Raw genomic sequence first — 21,118 nt, forward strand, 5'->3', positions numbered from 1 at the left:
ATGTCCACTTGGATGGTGGGGCTAGAACCTGGACTCACGACGCAGGCGCCGTTCATCTTCGGATCTTTTCAGAATCTGCTTGTCATGTGTACTGCGAATGCGGACACTATCTGACAGGACACCGCCGCAGCCTCTAGTGGGAAAAAAGATTTAGACCGGGACATTTCCCAGGAAACTGTAAGACCGGGACAAAGGTCTAAATCCTGAGAATTTCCCAGGACAGTTGGCGAGTATGCTCTTCTGGCTTGTAGCATGGATGGGACATTTGGCTGAGACTTTCTCTCTCTCTCTCTCAATTTCCAGGGTTTCGAAGCCAACAACTCCAGGGCAGGAAGTGCATACATAATATATTACACATGCATAAAGAGAGCATTCCCTAAGACACAAAGTTCAATAGGACTTTAATGGTACCACACCAAGAAAAAATCTCCAAGTAAAAAACAACTTTTATTGTCTATGTTCAGTAAAAACATCCTAAATAAGGCACCAAGTTAAACACATAATACAAAACTGTACACTTTAAATCAAGGTGAGGACAATTATACAACATGTTATATAAATGCCGTCATACATTTTTAAAGATTCCACTCATAGCGTCTTGAATATGTTCTCGACACGTTTCGCAGGGCAGAGTCTGTTTCTTCAGGAAGACAAACTGATGAAGTAGAACTGTCTAAAGACATAAAATATGGACATTAACTTCTTGCAAAACAATTATGAAGGAAGTATACAGTGCATGTATAAATACAAAATAATATGATTGTCACAGTGGTAACAAAAATGTGAAGGACGACCTGCTGTATAAGGACTGCAAGATGCTGATATAAATATCTAATGCTCAACAAACACTCCTATAGAGTTTGTATGGCATTAGTGTGGGCGTCAGACCGGCATCAATGAACTTTAGTCTGGGCATTTGACAGGCATTTTACAAGCATTAATGAGGAGTTAAAAATGCTCCCCAAACACCCTATGGGCAGTTTTGAAGCATTTGATGAACGTTAAAACTGCTCCACAAATGCCTATTCCATTACAGTAAATGAACAAATCTTAATGCCCTGCAACCGCCTACCAGAGCATTTACCATAGACTTGAATGGGGGGCGTTGAAAAGGCTTCAAACACCTCCTGACTCGACATGAGGCTTCAATTTTGAAGCAACAGGATGCTAACGCTTAGTGTGAACAGCACTATATATCTATTGTATCTTGTGCATAGGCATTTGGGGGGCTTTTTAAAACGCCTCTCAAACACCTGCTCTTAATGCCAGTGTGAACTCAGCCTAAGGCAAATTCAGGTAAGTACACAGCTTAAAAAAAAAGAAAACATATATGGGCTGGCCCAAGACATTGTGCTGCCTGGGTCCAGGAATGAAATGCTGCCCAGCCCACCTACCCCCCCCCCCAAAAAAAAATCACACCCACCAAAAGCCCCCACAACCATTATTTTATATCATGGCAATGAAAATTAAAATGTAATTTATCAGGAAGTAAGATTTACATGCAACAGTGGTGGGGGAGTTCAATCAAATGCAATGGTGGTTGGGGGGTTTAGACACAGGCAGGGGAGGCGGGGGGGTTTAGGCACAGGCAGGGGCAGCGGGGGGGGGTTTAGACACAGGCAGGGGAGGCGGGGGGGTTTAGGCACAGGCAGGGGCAGCGGGGGGGGGGGGGGTTTAGGCACAGGCAGGGGCAGCGGGGGGGGGTTTAGACACAGGCAGGGGCAGCGAGGGGGGGGGGTTAGACACAGGCAGGGGTAGCGGGGGGGTTTAGACACAGGCGGGGGGGTTTAGACACAGGCGGGGTGGCAGGGGGTTTAGACACAGGCAGGGGTGTTTAGACACAGGTAGGGGGGAGGTTAGACACAGGCAGGTGTGGGGGGGGGGGGTGTTTAGACACAGGCAGGTGTGGGGGGGGTGGTTTAGACACAGGCAAGGGTGGCAGAGGGGATAGACACAGGCAGGGGTGGCAGAGGGGATAGACACAGGCAGAGGTGGCAGAGGGGATAGACACAGGCAGAGGTGGCAGAGGGGATAGACACAGGCAGAGGTGGCAGAGGGGATAGACACAGGCAGAGGTGGCAGAGGGGTTAAGACACAGGCAGGGGTGGCAGAGGGGTTAAAACACAGGCAGGGGTGGCAGAGGGGTTAAGACACAGGCAGGGGTGGCAGAGGGGTTAAGACACAGGCAGGGGTGGCAGAGGGGTTATACACAGGCAGGGGTGGCAGAGGGTAAGAATCAGGCAAGCACCCTGACTGCCATTTGGTATCAGGATGAAATCAGAAATCATTATCAGACCCTACGCTGGTGCAGTGGGTTCTGGGTTCCTCCTGGTGTATGACAATGCCCGGCCTCATGTGACAAGAGTATGCAGCCAGTTCCTGGAGGATGAAGGCATTGATACCATTGAATGGCCCCCACAATCGCCTGACCTAAATCCAATAGAACACCTCTGGGACATTATGTTTCGATCCATCCAACACCGCCAGGTTGCACCTCAGTCTGTTCAGGAGCTCAGTGATGCCCTGCTCCAGATCTGGGAGGAAATACCCCAGGACACCCCAAGACACCATCTGTCGTCTCATTAGGAGCATCCCCAATGTTATCAGGCATGCATACAAGCATGTGGGGGCCATACAAAGCAATGTAAGGGGTGTGATGGGAGATCAATTCACTTTGGTGAGATTTCCTGTTGCCTCTCCCAGACAAAATATGAAGGGAACATTTTCTTAGTAGCAAACTTTTAGAAAAAATACCAGATATGGGTTAAGTACCCATTCACATCGTTGTCACTTGTCATACGAATTTGACAGATCCAAAATCGCATGACAAGTCGCACCTTGTTGACAATGGAACTGATCGAATGGGTGCGTCTTCGACTTTGAGGTGCCTCGCCGATTTGAAATAGAAGTTCCTGCACTATTTTTTGCGATTTCAGTTTTGCACTTGAAGTTGTGATGACCTGCAGCTTTGAAATCTATTTCAAAGTTGGATTCGGTGTGTGAACGGGGGCTTAACCCTTTCCTACTCCATAAAAAATAAATAAAAAAAACGACCTTTTACTTTTGCAAACACTATGGGTTGATTTACTAAAGGTAAATAGTCTGATCACTGTGTCACTCCTTAGCTTACTGAATGTGGTGAAGCTCTGTTGACCTCCATAATCCAATCATGTGAAAGTATAAATACTGATTTTTCAATCTTCTTTGCACAGATTTTCACCACATTCACTAAGCTAAGGACAATTTCCCCTGTAAAGTCACACACAGTAAACTCAATATCTGGGGATGTTTTGTACTCGAATGGTGTACTGAACTCCTCCAACATTCCATCCTGCAGGGGAAGAGGTCTGACTGGCAATTTTAGGGGAAAAAAGAGAGAAGACAGGCGCTAATCACTAGAAAGGGTTTCGGCGCTGATTGTGTGTTGAATCGCGGGAGCCACCACTAAAGGCACAATCGCCGCTAGAAATGGCACACTCAGTATACCTGCGTGCCGTTGTCTACAGTGCGAGCGCCGTAGACAGCGTGACTGTCTTTTCCACACGGTTTAGGAGATATTTCTTGCACCTACAGGTGAGCCTTAATCTAGGCTTATCTGTAGGTAAAAGTGGTTTGTAAGGGTTTACAACCACTTTCCACCAAATCCCGTACCTGTACATCATTTGGCTTCAAGTGGTTATATTGGGGTGATATGCAACTGCAGACATCACCCCGGTACCGTTTTTTAGAGCCAACCGTCCCTTCCTTGTAATAACAACCGATGCGGCTAAGCAGCGGAGAGAACGTTCCCCCTCCCCCGCCTTCCGCAGCTCGCCCGTCCCACGAGGAGGCCCAAGCGACCAGCCGCCACGTCTGCCGGCAACCCGGACAAAGCTGGAATCGTCTTTGATCGGGTCTCGTATCTAGTAACCTGGAAGTGATGGCATGACATTACTTCCACTTTACTGGAGTCTTAACCACTTGCCGACTGACTCACGCACATATATGTCGGAAAAGTGGTTCGTTACCGCAAAATCCCGTACCCGTACGTCGGCTCCTTTAAGAGGCCGCATGCTGCACCACTGGGGACCCGATGCACGTGGCCGGTGGGCACAATCGCTGCCACCCACGCATGTTCACAGGCACGAGTGCCAGAACAAGGATTTGTGTGTGTAAACACACAAATCCCCATTTTGTCAGAAGAGAGACAGATCGTCTGTTCCTACTAAGGCGGAACAGCCATATGTCTCCTCCTCTAGTAATTCCCATCCCCCAAAGGCCGCGTACACACGCGGGGACTGTTCGCCCAACTTTGTCCGTCAAACAGTTTCGGCAAACAGTCCGCTCAAAATTAGCATGGACGGACATGGCCACACACGACGAACGAACAGTTTGCTGAAACCGTGCGCGATGACGTGAACGGCACGTACGACGGGACGAAAAATACGACGTCCTATACACTGCATTATAACTTTCGGCGTGTAAATCCTTTCTGAGCATGCGCGGAACTTAGTTTGACGAACAAGCCTACACATGAGGGGACTGTTCGCTGAAACAAAGTTTCAGCGGACAGTTTTTCGGAATTTCCGAAAAACCTTGTTCAGCGGACTGTTCGCTGAAACTGTCCGCTGAAAGCCCACACACGGGCGGACTGTCCGCCGAAACACTGTTCAGCGGACAAAGTTGGGCGAACAGTCCCCGCATGTGTACGCGGCCATACAGTTAGAAACCCACACAAAGAACACAGTAATCAGTGTTTTTTTATAACATTGATCGCTGTATAAATGCCAATGGTCCCATAAATGTGTCAAAAGTGTCCAATCTGCCCACCGCAATGTCACAGTCCCATAAAAAATAAAAATAAATAAAAATCGCAGAGCACAGCTATTACTAATAAAAATAAAACATAAAAATAATACAAGCATTTAAAACCACTGTTGTTGACATTTGGAATGCTTTTAAGTGCAAAGGAGGACCCCAGATCCCCCCATAATAATACCTGACACATGCCTATTGGTGTCATAAAGGATGTTTACATTCATTGTGACGGCAACATAAGTGATTTAAAAAAATAATTTAATTAAAGCGACGGTGTCAAAATAAAATAGTATAAATAATTAGAAAAAAAAGCGTACGTTGGTCCTGAACACACACAAAACAATCATCCCACACGTGGGGAATCGCTGCGAACGTCAGATCATGGGCAGGAATTCTAGCACTAGACCTCCTCTGTACATCTAAAGTGGTAACCTGTAAAGGCTTTTAAAGCATTGCCTATGAATAGTAAAATGTATGTTGTTTGTCGCCGTTGTGCGGGCGTGTGCAATTTTAAAACGTGACATGTTTGGTATCTATCCAATCAACGTGACATCATCTTTTATATTTAAAAAAAATTGGGTTATGTATTGTGTTTTTTCACAATAAAATGTAAAAAGGTGTAGTCTCTAACCCCCCCCCCCAAAAAAAAGCTGCGTTTGAAAAAACGCTGCACAAAAACCATGTGACATAAACAATGGCAAAACCCACCAACCTCACTGTACAGAGACGGACCCCTCAGAGTCCCACTCTCCTCTATGGGGAGATTGGATGAAAACGGACCACCTCTCCGCCAGATGGATGGTGGTCCTGGATTTGGTGGACAGGATCAGATTGGATATCGGAGGATGTCAGCAGACGTGTGTCCACTAACATCCACCATTCCATAGAGGTGAATGGATGGTCTGATCAGATCCACCTGAATAACAGACAGGCCGACCTGATCGCACAGCCTGTGTGAAAGGGGGCTTAAAGTCACAACAATATCCTCCTTATTCAACAAATTGAATCCATACATATCCCCCATTTAATCACTTCAGTCCCGGAAGGATTTACCCCCTTAATGACCAGCCCACTTTTTGCGATACGGCACTGCGTTATTTTAACTAACAATTGTGCGGTTGTGCGACATTGTACCTAAACAAAATGTATGCCCCTTTTTTCCCCCACACATAGAGCTTTCTTTTGGTGGTATTTGATCACCTCTGCGGTTTTTATTTTTTTCTCTAGAAACAAAAAAAGACAAACAATTTTGAAAAAAAAAATATTTTTTACTTTCTGCTATAAACATATCTAATCAAAAAAACAACATTCATCAATTTAGGCCAATATGTATCCTGTTACATATTTTTGGTAAAACAATCCCAATTAGTATATATTGATGGTTTGCGCAAAAGTTATCACGTCTACAAACTAGGGGATAGATTTAGGGACTTTTTTCTTTTTTACTAGTAATGGCGGCGATCAGCGATTTTTAGCAGGATTACGACATTGCGCTGGACAAATCTGACACTAAGGCTGCTTTCACACTGGGGCGGTATTCAGTGCTAAAAATAGCGCCTGTGTAACGCCTGAAAAAAACCGGCCCCTTTAACTCCAGTGTGAAAGCCGGAGGGCTTTCACACTGGAGCGATACGCTGGCAGGACGGTGAAAAAAGTCCTGCTAGCCGCATCTTTGCAGCGGTGAAGGAGCGGTGTATTCACCGCTCCTACCCATTGAAATCAATGGGACACCGCGGCAATACCGCCGGCAAAGCGCCGCTGCAGCGGCGTTTTGCGGGCGGGTTTAACCCCTTTTCGGCCGCTAGCGCGATCGTGGACACGCTGATTAGGTCCTGCTGTGTCCAATCACAGTGGGAGCGGGTTGCACGCACGTGCCCCAGACCAGGAAGTGCAAACAAAGTACAGGTATGTTGTTTTTGTGCAGCCGGGCCGCCCTGCGGCAGTAAATGTGTGGTGGGCCATTAAGTAGTTAATGGTCCTGGGAAATTTTTCATGAAATTATTTCTCATTGTGTGTTTCTCTGCCTCCTTACCATCGTCATCCTCCTTGAGCTCCTCAACCTCTCCTTTCCCCCTCACACCCATTTCTTTTAAACAAGCAGTGCATATTATATTAGTTGCAATCATGTGTGAGCAAAAAATAAAAGAAAAGAATTTGGAGGGGGCTAAGAGCCACAGAGGATATTTTTTGAGTTAAGAATACATATTTGAAAAGATGGTTTTAAAATCAGAGTTTAGTGTCACTTCTAAGTAGGACTGGGGAAAAAATCTATTTAAATCTTGAATCGAGTTGAGAGGTCAAATCGATTCAAAATTTAAAACAAATTGATTGTTTTATATTTTTTTTTCACCAACCTGCCAGTCCTGAGGTGCTCCGGACAGGAGTTTTTAGGCGAGGCCATGGCTTCGGCCTAGTCCACAAGGCCGGAAGCCAAGGACTAGGCCGGAGCCTCGGCCTCGCCTAAAAACTCCTGCCCACAGCTCCTCAGGACTGTCCATCAAAAAAAAACAAAAAAAACAAACTTGATTTGAATCGTGAATCGAGTTTTTTTTTTTTTAAATCGCCCAGCTCTACTTCTAAGCCTCGTACACAATAATCGTTTTTTTTGTTCTACGCAGCGGGCTAAACAAAGAAAAAAAGAAAACTGACAATTCAGGGGGAGCCTCTGTACTATCAATGCAATGTTAGTACGGCGATCTCTCCTGCTGTGTGATTCTGTTGTGCCAGGGGAACAGCCCACCCACCAGAACACTCCGGTCAGCACTGAATGGGAGTCGCTCAGCAGACCTCTTTCAGTCATAACCCTTCCAGAGAAGCTGGCTAAAAGAACGGCTTGTCGGATTGGCTGCAGTACACACGGGCCGAACGAGCCCGACATTCACCCGTGTGTACGAGGCCTAAGAGTCCCCTTCCCATCCAAGTATGAAATCATTTGGCTACAACACAAGCAGTAATACAATCATTGCATTTTTTTATTCAAAATTATTATTAATATTAAACATTTGAGAGTCTATTGTTATTCTCTCTATTGTTAATAAGAGAATCCATTTATAGTAGAATAAAATCCACCAGAAAAACTGAATCTGAGCTTTTATACAATCGACCCGTGATAATGCGATTCTATTACCCTACTGTGCAAATGAAGACAATTAGAGAGAATAGAGCATTGTGCAGCACATGTCAGAAGAAACATGCAATAATAATTCTGCCCATACGGCTTCAGTTCTCAGATAGGACAATTAGGGCCGTTCACACCACAAAAACACATTCCAGATCTGTTCCGGATGTGTTTCTGCATGTGTGTCTTTAGTGCATTTTTGGATACATTCCAGATGCTTTTTTTTTCTTTTTTTCAGTGTAATGGGATCCGGTGCGTTTTTGATGCACTACAGTGCATTTTTCATGCATTTTACCGCGTTCCAGTACAGGAAAAATGCAATACTTACATTTTTTTTTCTGGAACTGGAAAGCCCCGGAACTGACCGCACTGGTGTGAAATATGCCATAGAAAACCATATAAACTACTTTCCATGCGTTTTTGATGCAGAAAAAAATGCACTGGACTGCATGTGGTGTGAACAACCAGCTATGAGTGACTCCTGTATTGTACAGCCGCTCAGTACTTGGGAAGGGAGACAAGCACTATTGCCCGTTGTCAGCTGACATGGCAGAGCAGCTATAGGATCTGGAAGGATCCCGACCATATTGTTGGGATCCACCCAGCTGCCTGAATCTCAATCCACGAGTAAGGCCTGGTTCACACCTGTGCATTTTTTAGTGCGTTTTTAGTTTTTCAGAAACACACTACAGTATGGCTATAGTTCACATCCGTGCGTTTTATGTTACATGTCCTTATTTAGGGCCACATGCAGTCCAGTGCATTTTTTTTCTGGAATCAAAAACGCATGTAAAGTAGGTTATATAGTTTTTAACCCTTTCATGACTAAGTCTATTTTTGGCATCTTGTGATTACAAGTTAAAATCCATACTTTTTGTTAGAAAATAACTTGGAACCCCCAAACATTATATATATTTTTTTAGCAGAGACTCTAGAGAATAAAACGGCGATTGTTGCAATATTTTATGTCACATGGTATTTGCGCAGCAGTGTTTTAAACGCAACTTTTTGGCAAAAGGGACACTTTCATGAATTTAAAAAAAAAAACGAAACAGTAAAATTAGCCCAGTTTTTTTGCACAATGTGAAAGATAATGTTACGCCGAGTAAATAGACACCAAACATGTCACACTTTATAATCGCACGCACTCGTGGAATGACGACAAACTACGGTACCTAAAAATCTCAATAGGCGACAATTTAAACATTTTTTTACGATTACCAGGTTAGAGTTACAGAGGAGATCTAGTGCTAGAATTATTGCTCTCGCTCTGACGATCGCGGCGATACCTCACATGTGTGATTTGAACACCGTTTACATATGTGGGCACGACTTACGTATGCGTATCGCGGGGACGGAGGGCGCTTTAAAAAAAATGTTTATTTTTTTATTTATTTTAAAATTAATAAATTGTTTTTTTTTAAAAATAAAAATTTTGATCACTTTTATTGCTGTCACAAGGAATGTAAACATCCCTTGTGACAGTAATAGGTGGTGACAGGTACTCTTTATGGAGGGATGGGGGGTCTAAAAGACCCCCCATCCCTCCTTTACACGTCAATGTATTCAGATCGCCGAAAACGAAGATTCTGAATACTGTATATTTTTTTTTAAAACCGGCGCCATTGGCAGCCGAGTAAACGGGAAGTGACGTCATGATGTCGCTTCCGTGTTCATTCCAGTCCCTCCCCAGCTGCTGGAAGCGGCGGATGTGAGATCGGTGCTCCTGATTGAACGGGAGCACCGGTAAGAGCGGCGGGAGGGGGGGGACGTCCCCTCCCAATCCTCCGGCATAACAGCCGAGCGGCTTTTAGCCGCATCGTTTGTTATGGTTGGATAGCCGATCGCCCGCTCTGCAAAACGGTACCGGAATGATGCCTGCAGGTGCGGGCATCATCCCGGTATAACCCCCGGAAGCCGAGTACGCATATCTGTGTACGCTCGGCGGGAAGGGGTTAAGAAGAACACGCTGCATTTTTCCTGCACTGGAACACTGTAAAAAGAAACAAAAAAACACTGGAATGCACCTAAATGCACTAAAACACACATATCCGTATTTAGGGCCAGTTCATATCATAGAAACGCAGTCCGGATGCGTTCCAGATCCTTTTCGGCATGCGTGTTTTTGATGCAATCCAGGTCATTTTTTCTACCTCTTTTTTCTTAACCTTAAATGTGTGTTTCAGTGCGTTTTTGTGCATTTAGTTGCATTCCAGTGCGTTTTTGGCATGTTTTACAGTGTTCCAATATAGTCAAGTGCAGGAAAAGTTTTTTCTGGAACTGGAACACTGTAAAATGCACCAAAAACGCACTGAAACACATATGTTCTTATTTAGGGCCAGTTCACACCACATGCAGTCCTGTGCGATTTTTCCTACATCAAAAACGCATGGAAAGTAGGTTATATGGTTTCCTATGGCATAGTTCACACCAGTGCGGTCAGTTTCAGGGCTTTCCAGTTCCAGAAAAAAAAAAGTAGAACACGCTGCATTTTTCCTGCACTGATCTGTATTGGAATGCTGTAAAAAGCATCAAAAACGCACTGGAACATACATGTCCTTATTTAGGGTTAAGAAAAAATGGGAGGGAAATGCACTGGACTGCATTAAAAATGCACCAAAAACGTGCATGCAGAAAAGCATCTGGAACGCATCCGGACTGCGTTTCTATGGTGTGAACTGGCCGTAAGGACCTGTGTGTTCCAGTGCATTTTTGATGCGTTTTACAGCATTGCAGCACAGTCCAATGAAGGAAAAATGCAGCATGTTCTATTTTTTTTCTGGAACGCACTGGAAATGCAAGCACTGGTGTGAACGATGTCATTGAAAAGCATATAACCTACTATCCATGCGTTTTTTAGGCAGAAAAAAATGCACCGGACTGCATGTGGTGTGAACTGGCCCTTTACCATTGGTCATTGGATCCGACTACAACTGAGAGCAGTGAAGAATTGGGGTGAAGGGTGCGATGCCCCCGAGCATCCATTGGGTGAGGAGGGGGCATCCAGGGACAGAACAGACACAGACTGCCGAAGCAGCTCCGTCTGTCTGGAAACTCCCCAGGGGGTGGTAGGTCTGCCCACAGCTCCCCGGGCACCTCGGGCACACACTACTTGTTTGGTATATTGCACTCCGCTTCTCTGCTAAGACAGGAATACAGAGGGGGGCGGTAATATCACTCCGCCTGACACTGCCGCACTATAGAAGCCGCATCGGCTGATGCGCCGGCTGTTCTCTGTGCGGCCGGCGTTTCCGCTGCCAATAAACAGTCCCACATCTGATAGTCGGCTCGGCAAGCCGAGGTGTCGATCAACCAGTCACTGTGTGGCGATCGACGGGTTGCCAACCCCAGCTATAGAGGGATATGCATTCTTCATATTTCATGTCTGAGGTTTACAAACACTTTTACCCCCCCCATCATTAGTGGTCATGGAAGTGTCATGTGACCATCCCTGTATTAGGGGTCTGGGGCAGTGAATGTCCCCTCCCCCTCCTATTTCTAGTCATAGCAGCCCCCTCTATGTATATGGGATGGAGGACAGGAAGTGTTACTGAATGATCACCATAGTGACCAGGAAATATAATGCAGATCTGAGGGCTGCTACTCTGCAATATATTACATTTGTTTTATATCATCAGAGGGGGGAGGGGGGTCAGCTTACACATTATAGGGGCCTCAAGTCCGCCCTCCCCTCCCCCACACCCCCTCTTATCCAGCAATGATGAGGGGGATTAGGAGGCACAGACTGGGGGGGGGGGGGGGGCAGATGAGGGGTGATGGGGGGCTCCAGCTATGTCTGCCCCCCCTCCCCCGGATATTATCACCTCTACAGCCGGCTATATACTCCCCATTACACCTCAGAGCTCACCTCACACCACAGAGCACACAGTACATTCTGTCAGACCTACCCCCACCTACTTACCTCCCCCCCACCGCCTTCTCCTACCTACCCCTGGCTCTCCTCCCCTCTGTACTCCTCACCTGTAAAGCTCTGCTCTCCTCACTCACCAAAATTCCCGGATTGGGTGATTTCTTCAGCTTTCCCAGCAAATATAAACTCATATCAATTTCTCATACACAACCATTAGCCAAGATGGCGCCCAACTCCCACCCTCCTCACTGCACAGCCTTCAGCTGATTGGACAGGGACATAGTGGTATGCAAATTAGCTATGGGAAAACGGAGACTGCCACCTAGTGACAATTTTAAAGAATTAAACCCTTAAAAAACCCATTAGAATGTAATGAAATGTGAAATGAATGTAATGATATAAGATGTAGATGTGTACAGTGTTGTATGATGACATATGGGCAACAAATACGATGCTGTGAGGTCACCATAAGATGAATGATAGGCGCTTACTAGAGGGGGATGAGGCTGAGCCTGTCTCAGGTCACTTCTCATTACGAGTTGCTGAGTGCGGTTGCTCTGAGCTGTTGCTCTGCGATCTCACAGCGTTTTACTGCTTTTCCTTGTGACTGACTGCGATTTTATCGATTTTAATTGATAGTTATCGCTATTTCTACCATCTTATTGCTAATTATAATATTATTATTAATATTATAATTTTTTAGCCTTTTTCAGGTATAAAAGGCACCCTATACCATCGGGATGCCTCGTCCTTCTCGTCCCGGATCCCGGCAGAGGCGTTCTTGTCAGGACGGCGGAGAGTCACCCATCGCCCATCGGACGAGGTCTAGAGCCTGTCGGAGGAGACAGGAGGACCATAGGAGCCGTTCTCCTAGAGACCGCGGCAGAGCTCCTCAACAACCCCCATCACCACCGCCACCCATCCAGCCGGGTGGTGAGGACCAGCTGACATGTTCCATTTGTTTAATAGATTTTCAAAATGGAGAAGACATTACGACTCTGCCCTGCAGTCACCAATTCCACCTGGAATGCATCCAGCAATGGGCGCAGCAGAGCAGGACCTGTCCTCTGTGCCGGGCTGCTGTTCCCCGACTGCCCCGCAGACTGCCCGCTGATGCCCCAATCACCTTGGAAGAAATGCTCAACTACTGGTTTGACATTCGTGTTGATCCCAATGGTGCTCCATATCTGTTTCTAATCCCCATTGTGTGACACATTTTCTTTTTATATACATTACATGAAGTGGTGTAGTACTAGTTCAGGGGTCTCCAAACCTTCTAAGGAAAGGATCAGTTTACTGCGGGAGGAATAGTGCCCCATTATTGGAGTCAGTGGGAGGAATAGTGCCCCGTTATTGGAGTCTGTGGGAGGAATAGTGCCTAATTATTGGAGTCAGTGGGGGGAATAGTGCCCCATTATTGGAGTCAGTGGGGAAATAGTGTCCAATTATTGGAGTCAGTGGGGAGGAATAGTGCCCCATCATTGGAGTCAGTGGGGGAAATACTGCCCCATTATTGGAGTCAGTGGGAGGAATAGTGCCCCATTATTGGAGTCAGTGGGGGGAGTGGTACCCCATTATTGGAGGCAGTGGCAGGAATAGTGCCCCATCATTGGAGTCAGTGGGGGAAATAGTGCCCAATTATTGGAGTCAGGAGGGGAATAGTGCCCCATTATTGGAGTCAGTGGGAGGAATAGTGCCCCATTATTGGATTCAGTGGGGGAAATAATGTCCAATTATTGGAGTCAGTGGGGGAATAGGGCCCCGTCATTGGAGTCAGTGGGGGGAATAGTGCCCCATTATTTGAGTCAGTGGGGGGAATAGTGCCCCATTATTGGAGTCAGTGGGGGGAATAGGGCCCCATTATTGGAGTCAGTGGGAGGAATAGTGCCCCGTCATTGGAGTCAGTGGGAGAATACTGCCCCGTCATTGGAGTCAGTGGGGGAATAGTGCCCTATCATTGGAGTCAGTGGGGGAATAGTGCCCCATTATTGGAGTCAGTGGGGGGAATAGTGCCCCATTATTGGAGTCAGTGGGAGGAATAGTGCCCCATTATTGGAGTCAGTGGGGGAATAGTGCCCCATCATTGGAGTCAGTTCGGGAATAGTGCTCCATTATTGGAGTCAGTGGGGGGAATAGTGCCCCATTATTGGAGTCAGTGGCAGGAATAGTGCCCCATCATTGGAGTCATTGGGGGAAATAGTGCCCAATTATTGGAGTCAGTGGGGGAATAGTGCCCCATTATTGGAGTCAGTGGGAGTAATAGTGCCCCATTATTGGAGTCAGTGGGGGAAATAGTGCCCCATTATTGGAGTCAGTGAGGGGAATAGTGCCCCATTATTGGAGTCAGTGAGGGGAATAGTGCCCCATTACTGGAGTCAGTGGGGAATAGTGCCCCATCATTTGAGTCAGTGGGGGAATAGTGCCCCATCATTGGAGTCAATGGGAGGAATAGTGTCCCATCATTGGTGTCAGTGGGAGGAATAGTGCCCCATGATTGGAGTCAGTGGGGGGAATAGTGCCCCATCACTGGAGTCAGTGGGAGGAATAGTGCCCCATCACTGGAGTCAGTGGGAGGAATAGTGCCCCATCATTGGAGTCAGTGGGAGGAAGTGATCCATCATTGGAGTCAGTGGGGAATAGTGCCCAATCATTGGTGTCAGTGGGGGGGAATAGTGGCCCATTATTGGAGTCAGTGGTGGGAATATTGCCCCATCATTGGTGTCAGTGGGAGGAATAGTGCCCCATCATTGGAGTCAGTGGGAGGAAGTGATCCATCATTGGTGCCAGTGGGGAATAGTGCCCAATCATTGGTGTCAGTGGGGGGGAATAGTGGCCCATTATTGGAGTCAGTGGTGGGAATATTGCCCCATCATTGGTGTCAGTGGGAGGAATAGCGCCCCATCGTTGGAGTTGGTGGGAGGAATAATGCTTCAAGGGCAGGATAAAAGCAAGCAAAGGGCCACATCTGGCCCCAGGGCTGCAGTTTGGTGACAACTGTAAGGCCCCTTTTACACGACTGACCCGCTTGGATCCATTTTCAGTCAGATCTGAGCCGGCCACTCATTGACTCATATTGGCAGGCGGATGTCAGTGAAGATGTGTCCGCTGACACCCACCTGCCATCCGATCCGACAAGATCTGCTCAAAACAGACAGATGGCGATACGTTTGCCATCCGTCCAGCGGATCAGATGGGATCGGATGAGAACGGTCACGCAGTCCATTTTCATCCGATCTGCCCATAGAGAACAGCGGGGCTCTGATAGGTCCATCCCTGCACAGGGAGCGGAGACAGACCTGTCATCTGCCGGCTCAGCGAGGATCAACGGAGCGATCCCCCACTGAGCTAGCGGAGCCCATCCATCCGATTCGTCCCGTGTGAAGGGGGCCTAATAGTTAAGGGTTTGAAAAAAATGTATAGAAAATGTATACATGTAAATGTATAAATATTTAACATCTTTCCTCTATACAGCATACTTCTAGCAGTTTTATAGTAATTGATGTTTTGAGAAAAAAAACAAAAAAAACAAAAAAAAAATTGTATGAATGTATAAGTATAGTGATAACAGATATTTTCTTTTTAGACTGGGTATTTTTATAAAAAAAAAAAAAAATACAAAACATGCCTATACTTACCTGCTCTATGCAATGGTTTTGCACAGAGCAGCCCCTCTGGGTACCCCCCACTGGCACTCCAGGACCCTCCTCTTCATCAGGTGCCCCCACGGAAAGCCGCTTTCCCTGGGGGCACCTGTGCGTGCTCACTCCCGAGACTCGCTGCTGCATCTATTGACACAGAAAGCGGGACTCTGGCCACCGCGCACCCCCATGTCATCGGATTTGATTGACAGCAGCTGTAGCCAATCGCTCCCACTGCTATCAGTCTGTCCAATGAGGAGAGAGACAGCGATGGAAGCTGGATCGGATGGGCTCAGGTAAGGAAAAGAGGGGTTGGGTGGGCGGCTTCAGCAGAGAAGGTCCTTCTCCTTAGTACATAGAGTGCATTAAGGTGATAAAACTTAGGGCTTTAGAAGCACATTTAGATAGCCATACACTGTAAGATTTGGAGAGGTTGAAGGAAAGAAAACGACTGATTAGGAGAGAGCAGATCGCACACACAGATTATAGGACGAGGCCTACTACAAACATACATCCAACATTAGAAAATCGATGACTAGCATCCAGTAGGGTAGCTTAGTGTAGTTTAGTGTAGGTCCTGCCCTAGAAGAGTCTACCTTGTCGTGGTGGGCAGGCTTGGAATCTATTGGTCAAAAGTTTGTTAGCGAATGGGAGAGAGGATCACTAGATCGTCACTTCTGACCAATCGATTTCACCAAAGGACTCTTGGTTTAATCAGAACACATGAAAAAAGTTCATGAATCCGGTTTACATCCACTTTACGATGAAAGGAGGCTCCAGGCCTCAAGACAACCTTGTCCATACAAGTTTTATACAAGACAATATTGCTAGCACTCACCTCGCAGACATGATGGCAATAAGGAAGGCCACCTTGTGAAAGTTGGCTGGGGATACACTTTAAAGTGGAGCCTACAATCCTAAAATGACCCCCCCTACATGCACTCACAGCCCCCACCCCCCTCTGTATAGTAAAATGCTATTCTTCAGTTAACTTTTTCATACCACTCTCCTGGGATACCACATCATGTATCCTAGGAGGCTACAGGAGAAGGGATCCGCAGCATCTGATAGGCAGACGTGGCGTGCATCATCTGGAGGGGTGGGGGCGGGGCTTGTGCCTGAACCCAGAAGAGGCAGCCAACTCTCAATGACCAGGATGGCAGCATGGGACCCAGGATGTGACAACTGAGTAGCGGATCGCAGCAAGACAACACTGGATTGTCTGGGCAGAGACAACCCAGCATAAGAGGGACTTAAAACAATGTTATATATATAACCATATTATCTATAGCAGCTTTTATCAGCCAGGATGTCCAGGCACCCTGGGGCACCGTGAGGTTTCTTCAGAGGTGCCTTGGCAAAATGCCTGAAAATTGCCCCAAAATTGCATACAAGCCAGCATGTGGATAAAGCTGCCTTTCAGCCACAGGTTTCCATTGTGCACCATTACAACCTTCTTGAGGGCACTTTAGCTGAGTGATGGAGAAAATTTGAGGGAAAAGAGAAACCTTGGAATCCTAGTCAATACCAGTTTATAAAAGATGATTTGCTTTGGAAGAATAAATCCCCCCTAATGTTGGGGGTCCTACATGTGTGGATGCTGCTGTGTTATGCAAAACTATTAGAATAGTTTTTACCTTTTGAAATGGGGAGCCCCCAGACTGTCCATATTTTTTAAAGGGTGCCTTGACTGATAAAAGTTTGAAAAATAATGATCTATACAATTAAAAGACTGAAAAGATTGTTCAATGTGCCATATATTTAATTGCCATTAACAATCAGGCCGCCTTCACACCTGGCCGACACATTGTTTTGTTTTGGTGCATTTGTTGTGTGACAGCATAGGGCAGCCAGCGCCAAAGTAGCTCCTGTACTTTTTTTTCAGCGGAGAGCCAAGCATATTTTGTCACAAGACTGCTACCCGGGTTTGGGGTGACATTGAGGTTCTGTTCACACAGGAAAGGGGCGTTCTGTGCACATTTCCTGCATGGGAGGGGAACAGGTTTCACCTGCGGTCTCTTTTTATTTGTTTGATTTTTAGTTGATGATATTGATTAGGAGGTGATCATGGATTTTGTAAAGGGTGCTGCCTTTCAAGACGAATACGAATTGTATAGATTGATGTGTCATTATAAAACTTGACCACTAGATGGAGATGGATTATCCACTCTGAATTAAAGTGATAGTAAAGTCTTTTATGACATTTTTACCTATAGGTAAGTTTATAATAAAGCTTACATGTAGGTAATAGGAATATATAATAAATGTGCACTGTTTAGGAGATATTCCAGTGAGCAGCAGCCAGTGATGTCACCAGCGCATGTACTTTGAAGAAACTGAACATTGGTGCCATTCCTTCAGAGCTCTGTGCTGAGGCTCCCGCACGAATGCGCTGGACTGACATTTTTGCAGCTACCGCATCCAAATTGCAATAGTGTGAACCCAGCCGTAGCCTCCCTGGTGGTATGATTATGTCAGATCTTTGCGTCTCAAAGCAGTACAATTATTTTGCATAGAAATTTGGCGATTTGTGTTAGGAATAACACACTTAAATCTGTCCAAACAAGAGTCTAGTAGACATCCCAGGTATGATGAAGTTTGAAACACAAACTTATATTATAATAAATATAAATAATTCTAAAAAATAATAATATGATAGTAATAAAATTAATTTCCACATAATTAACTATCACTCAATTTTGCAAGTGTTCTAATTTACTATTGCCGTTTTCTAGCTGGTCTAAAACCACTTTTGACATAAAGGCACACTTTTTGGTTGCTATGGACAATTTCCAGTTTCCAGGCAGTATTTATAATACAAAAAGAATCACTAAAAAAGAGTGTATATCCTCTGATGGGAAATTAAATAGGGTTACTGGCAATAGGTAATAGTACAAGAGTAGAAGAGATTAGAGTCTTTCTACTATTACCTATTGCCAGTAAACTATTTAAAATCCCATCAGAGGATATACACTCTTTTTCAGGGATTATTTTTCTATTATACTAGAGATGTGGGTTCACTGACAATCAAGTCTCATACAGGGGTGACACCACTCCTCTGTAGTGATGGCCAAACGGTTCGCCCGGAGGTTGTTTCGTGGCGAATTTCGGCTGTTCGTGGTCCGCCCGATCGCCGGACTATTGCCGCCGTTCGCCGGGCGGGCTTCCGTGTTTACTGTGTAAAAGAACTTTGACCTATGATGACACATCCATCATGGGGTACAGGCAGGCATGTACTGGCCATCGGGACTACCGGGAGTTTCCCTGTGGGCCGATGGCTCTGTGGGCCACTCTGATGTAAGGGGGCTGGTGATGGGACACTCTGATGTAAGGGGGTGCTGATGGGACACTCTGATGTAAGGGGGTGCTGATGGGACACTCTGATGTAAGGGGGTGCTGATGGGACACTCTGATGTAAGGGGGTGCTGATGGGACACTCTGATGTAAGGGGGCTGGTGATGGGACACTCTGATGTAAGGGGACTGGTGATGGGACACTCTGATGTAAGGGGACTGGTGATGGGACACTCTGATGTAAGGGGACTGGTGATGGGACACTCTGATGTAAGGGGGCTAATGATGGGACACTCTGATGTAAGGGGGCTAATGATGGGACACTCTGATGTAAGGGGGCTAATGATGGGACACTCTGATGTAAGGAGGTGCTGATGGGACACTGATGTAAGGGGACTTGTGATTGGACACTCTGATGTAAGGGGGCTGGTTATGGGACACTCTGATGTAAGGAGGTGCTGATGGGACACTCTGATGTAAGGAGGTGGTGATGGGACACTCTGATGTAAGGAGGTGCTGATGGGACACTCTGATGTAAGGGGGCTGGTGATGGGACACTCTGATGTAAGGGGGCTGGTGATGGGACACTCTGATGTAAGGGGGCTGGTGATGGGACACTCTGATGTAAGGGGGCTGGTGATGGGACACTCTGATGTAAGGGAGTGCTGATGGGACACTCAAACTGTAAGTGGGCCGGTCTGGATGAAGTCCAGGGCCACATTTCTGTCCCAGTCCAGCCCTGGGTACAGGACAGCCAATTGAGACATTACAGCACATGGACACTTGGACATTCCCCCTAACTTATAAATAGACCTGATCCGGCGGCCATTTTACGTTCTTTCTTCTGTCACTATAGGGAGAGGTTGCTGTGTGGAGCAGGGAGAGATTGCAGTGACCCAAATCGCTAGCTATTTGGTACACAAAAGTTCTTTTCAGGACTGGTATAGATGTTAGGTGTAGTTCAGGATATAGGTTTGAGGCACTGCTGTGCTACTGATTGTTGCAGCAGCCTGAGTGTCTTTTGTCAGTTTAGAGAAAGGGACAGGACGGTGTGTGCTGCAGGGACAGTCAGTTTAATCATTAGCTGTTACTATCAGGTCCACAAAAGTACTATTCAAGTTATTGTTCCAGCAGCCTCTGTTTTGTCAGTTTATATAGGGACAGGCAGGAAGCTGTGTGTGAGGCAGTGAGGGTCAGTTTAATCAGTAGCTGTTACTATATTAGGTCCACAAAGGTTCTTTTCAGGACTGGTATGGTAATAGGCTTGTACACGTATAATATTCTTTCCTCCAAATATAGAAAGAATATTATACTTGACTGCTGCCCTTCTGCTGCAGTCTGCTAATCAGTCACAACCTACTTGTTCCACAAAGGTCCTTATAAGGACTGGTAACTTGGTCTAGGGTGCTAGAGTACATAGAGTTGAGTGAGGTACAGTCTGCTATTCTATAAGGACTGGTATAGGTCCACAATACATAGGGTTGAGGTGCACTACTGCTGACCGCTGCCCTATACTGCAGCAGTCCTTCATCAGTATAGGGACTGACGTACAGCATGCTAATCAGTCACACACAACCTACTTGTTCCACAAAGGTCCTTATAAGGACTGGTAACTTGGTCTAGGGTGCTGCAGTACATAGAGTTGAGTGAGGTACAGTCTGCTATTCCGTAAGGACTGGTATAGCTCCCCAATACATAGGGTTGAGGTGCACTACTGCTGACCGCTGCCCTATACTGCAGGCCCTTCCGCAGGGGTAGGGCAGGAGCAACAGGCTTGATCCAAAGTGGGAAGTTGCAGAAGGTGCGTTCAATTCATTTAAAGGACGCACCAGACTTGGTTGAGTGGCTCACTCAGCCTTACTCTTCTGCACCCTCCTCATCCTCTCGATCTGCACCCTCTTCTTCACTCTCTGCTATGTGCACCCCCAAAGACACTACCACCAACAACACCACCACCTCCACATACCTTCCGCTTGAGTCACAGGAATTATTTTCCGATCCATATCAAGACATTTCTGATGCGCAGCCACTCTTGGTATTGGATCAGGAAGAGGAAGTAGCAACAACTGCTACTCAGCAGTCTGACGCCAGTACCCAGATCAGCCCAAGGAGGAGGTTGGTCCCCGGTGTTACTGCCTACTTCGAGATCTCTACTTATAGCGGTGGGGAAGGTGACGTCGATGATGACATGTCTAGTGATGTCACGTGGGTGCTCACAAGAGAGGAAGAGGAGGGGAGTTCGGAGGGAGATATGGACCAGCAGATAGGGAGGAGAAGCAGGAATAACTTACATTGCGCAGGAGGGACAAAGCAGACTGCAAATGTATCAGGAGCGAGTCATCGACCATGTACGGTCACATCTGGCGCTCCCAGGACACCGGCACATGGCTCCGCAGTGTGG

At 46.4% G+C, this 21,118-nt stretch overlaps 1 long non-coding RNA gene across 1 annotated transcript in view; it reads right to left on the reverse strand.

The window, feature by feature from the left end:
* Positions 1 to 428: 428 nt before the first annotated feature.
* LOC143941798 (uncharacterized) overlaps positions 429 to 21,118 on the reverse strand; it is a 40,328-nt gene continuing 19,638 nt past the window's right edge. Inside the window, exon 2 of the long non-coding RNA XR_013264430.1 lies at positions 429 to 673. This is a non-coding gene — a long non-coding RNA (uncharacterized LOC143941798). The remainder of the gene's footprint in view (positions 674 to 21,118) is intronic.

The sequence above is a fragment of the Lithobates pipiens genome, unplaced genomic scaffold (assembly GCF_037356315.1).
Source record: "Lithobates pipiens isolate NorthernLeopardFrog02 unplaced genomic scaffold, aLitPip1_a1.2 Scaffold_10, whole genome shotgun sequence".
In the NCBI taxonomy this organism is placed as follows: domain Eukaryota; kingdom Metazoa; phylum Chordata; class Amphibia; order Anura; family Ranidae; genus Lithobates; species Lithobates pipiens.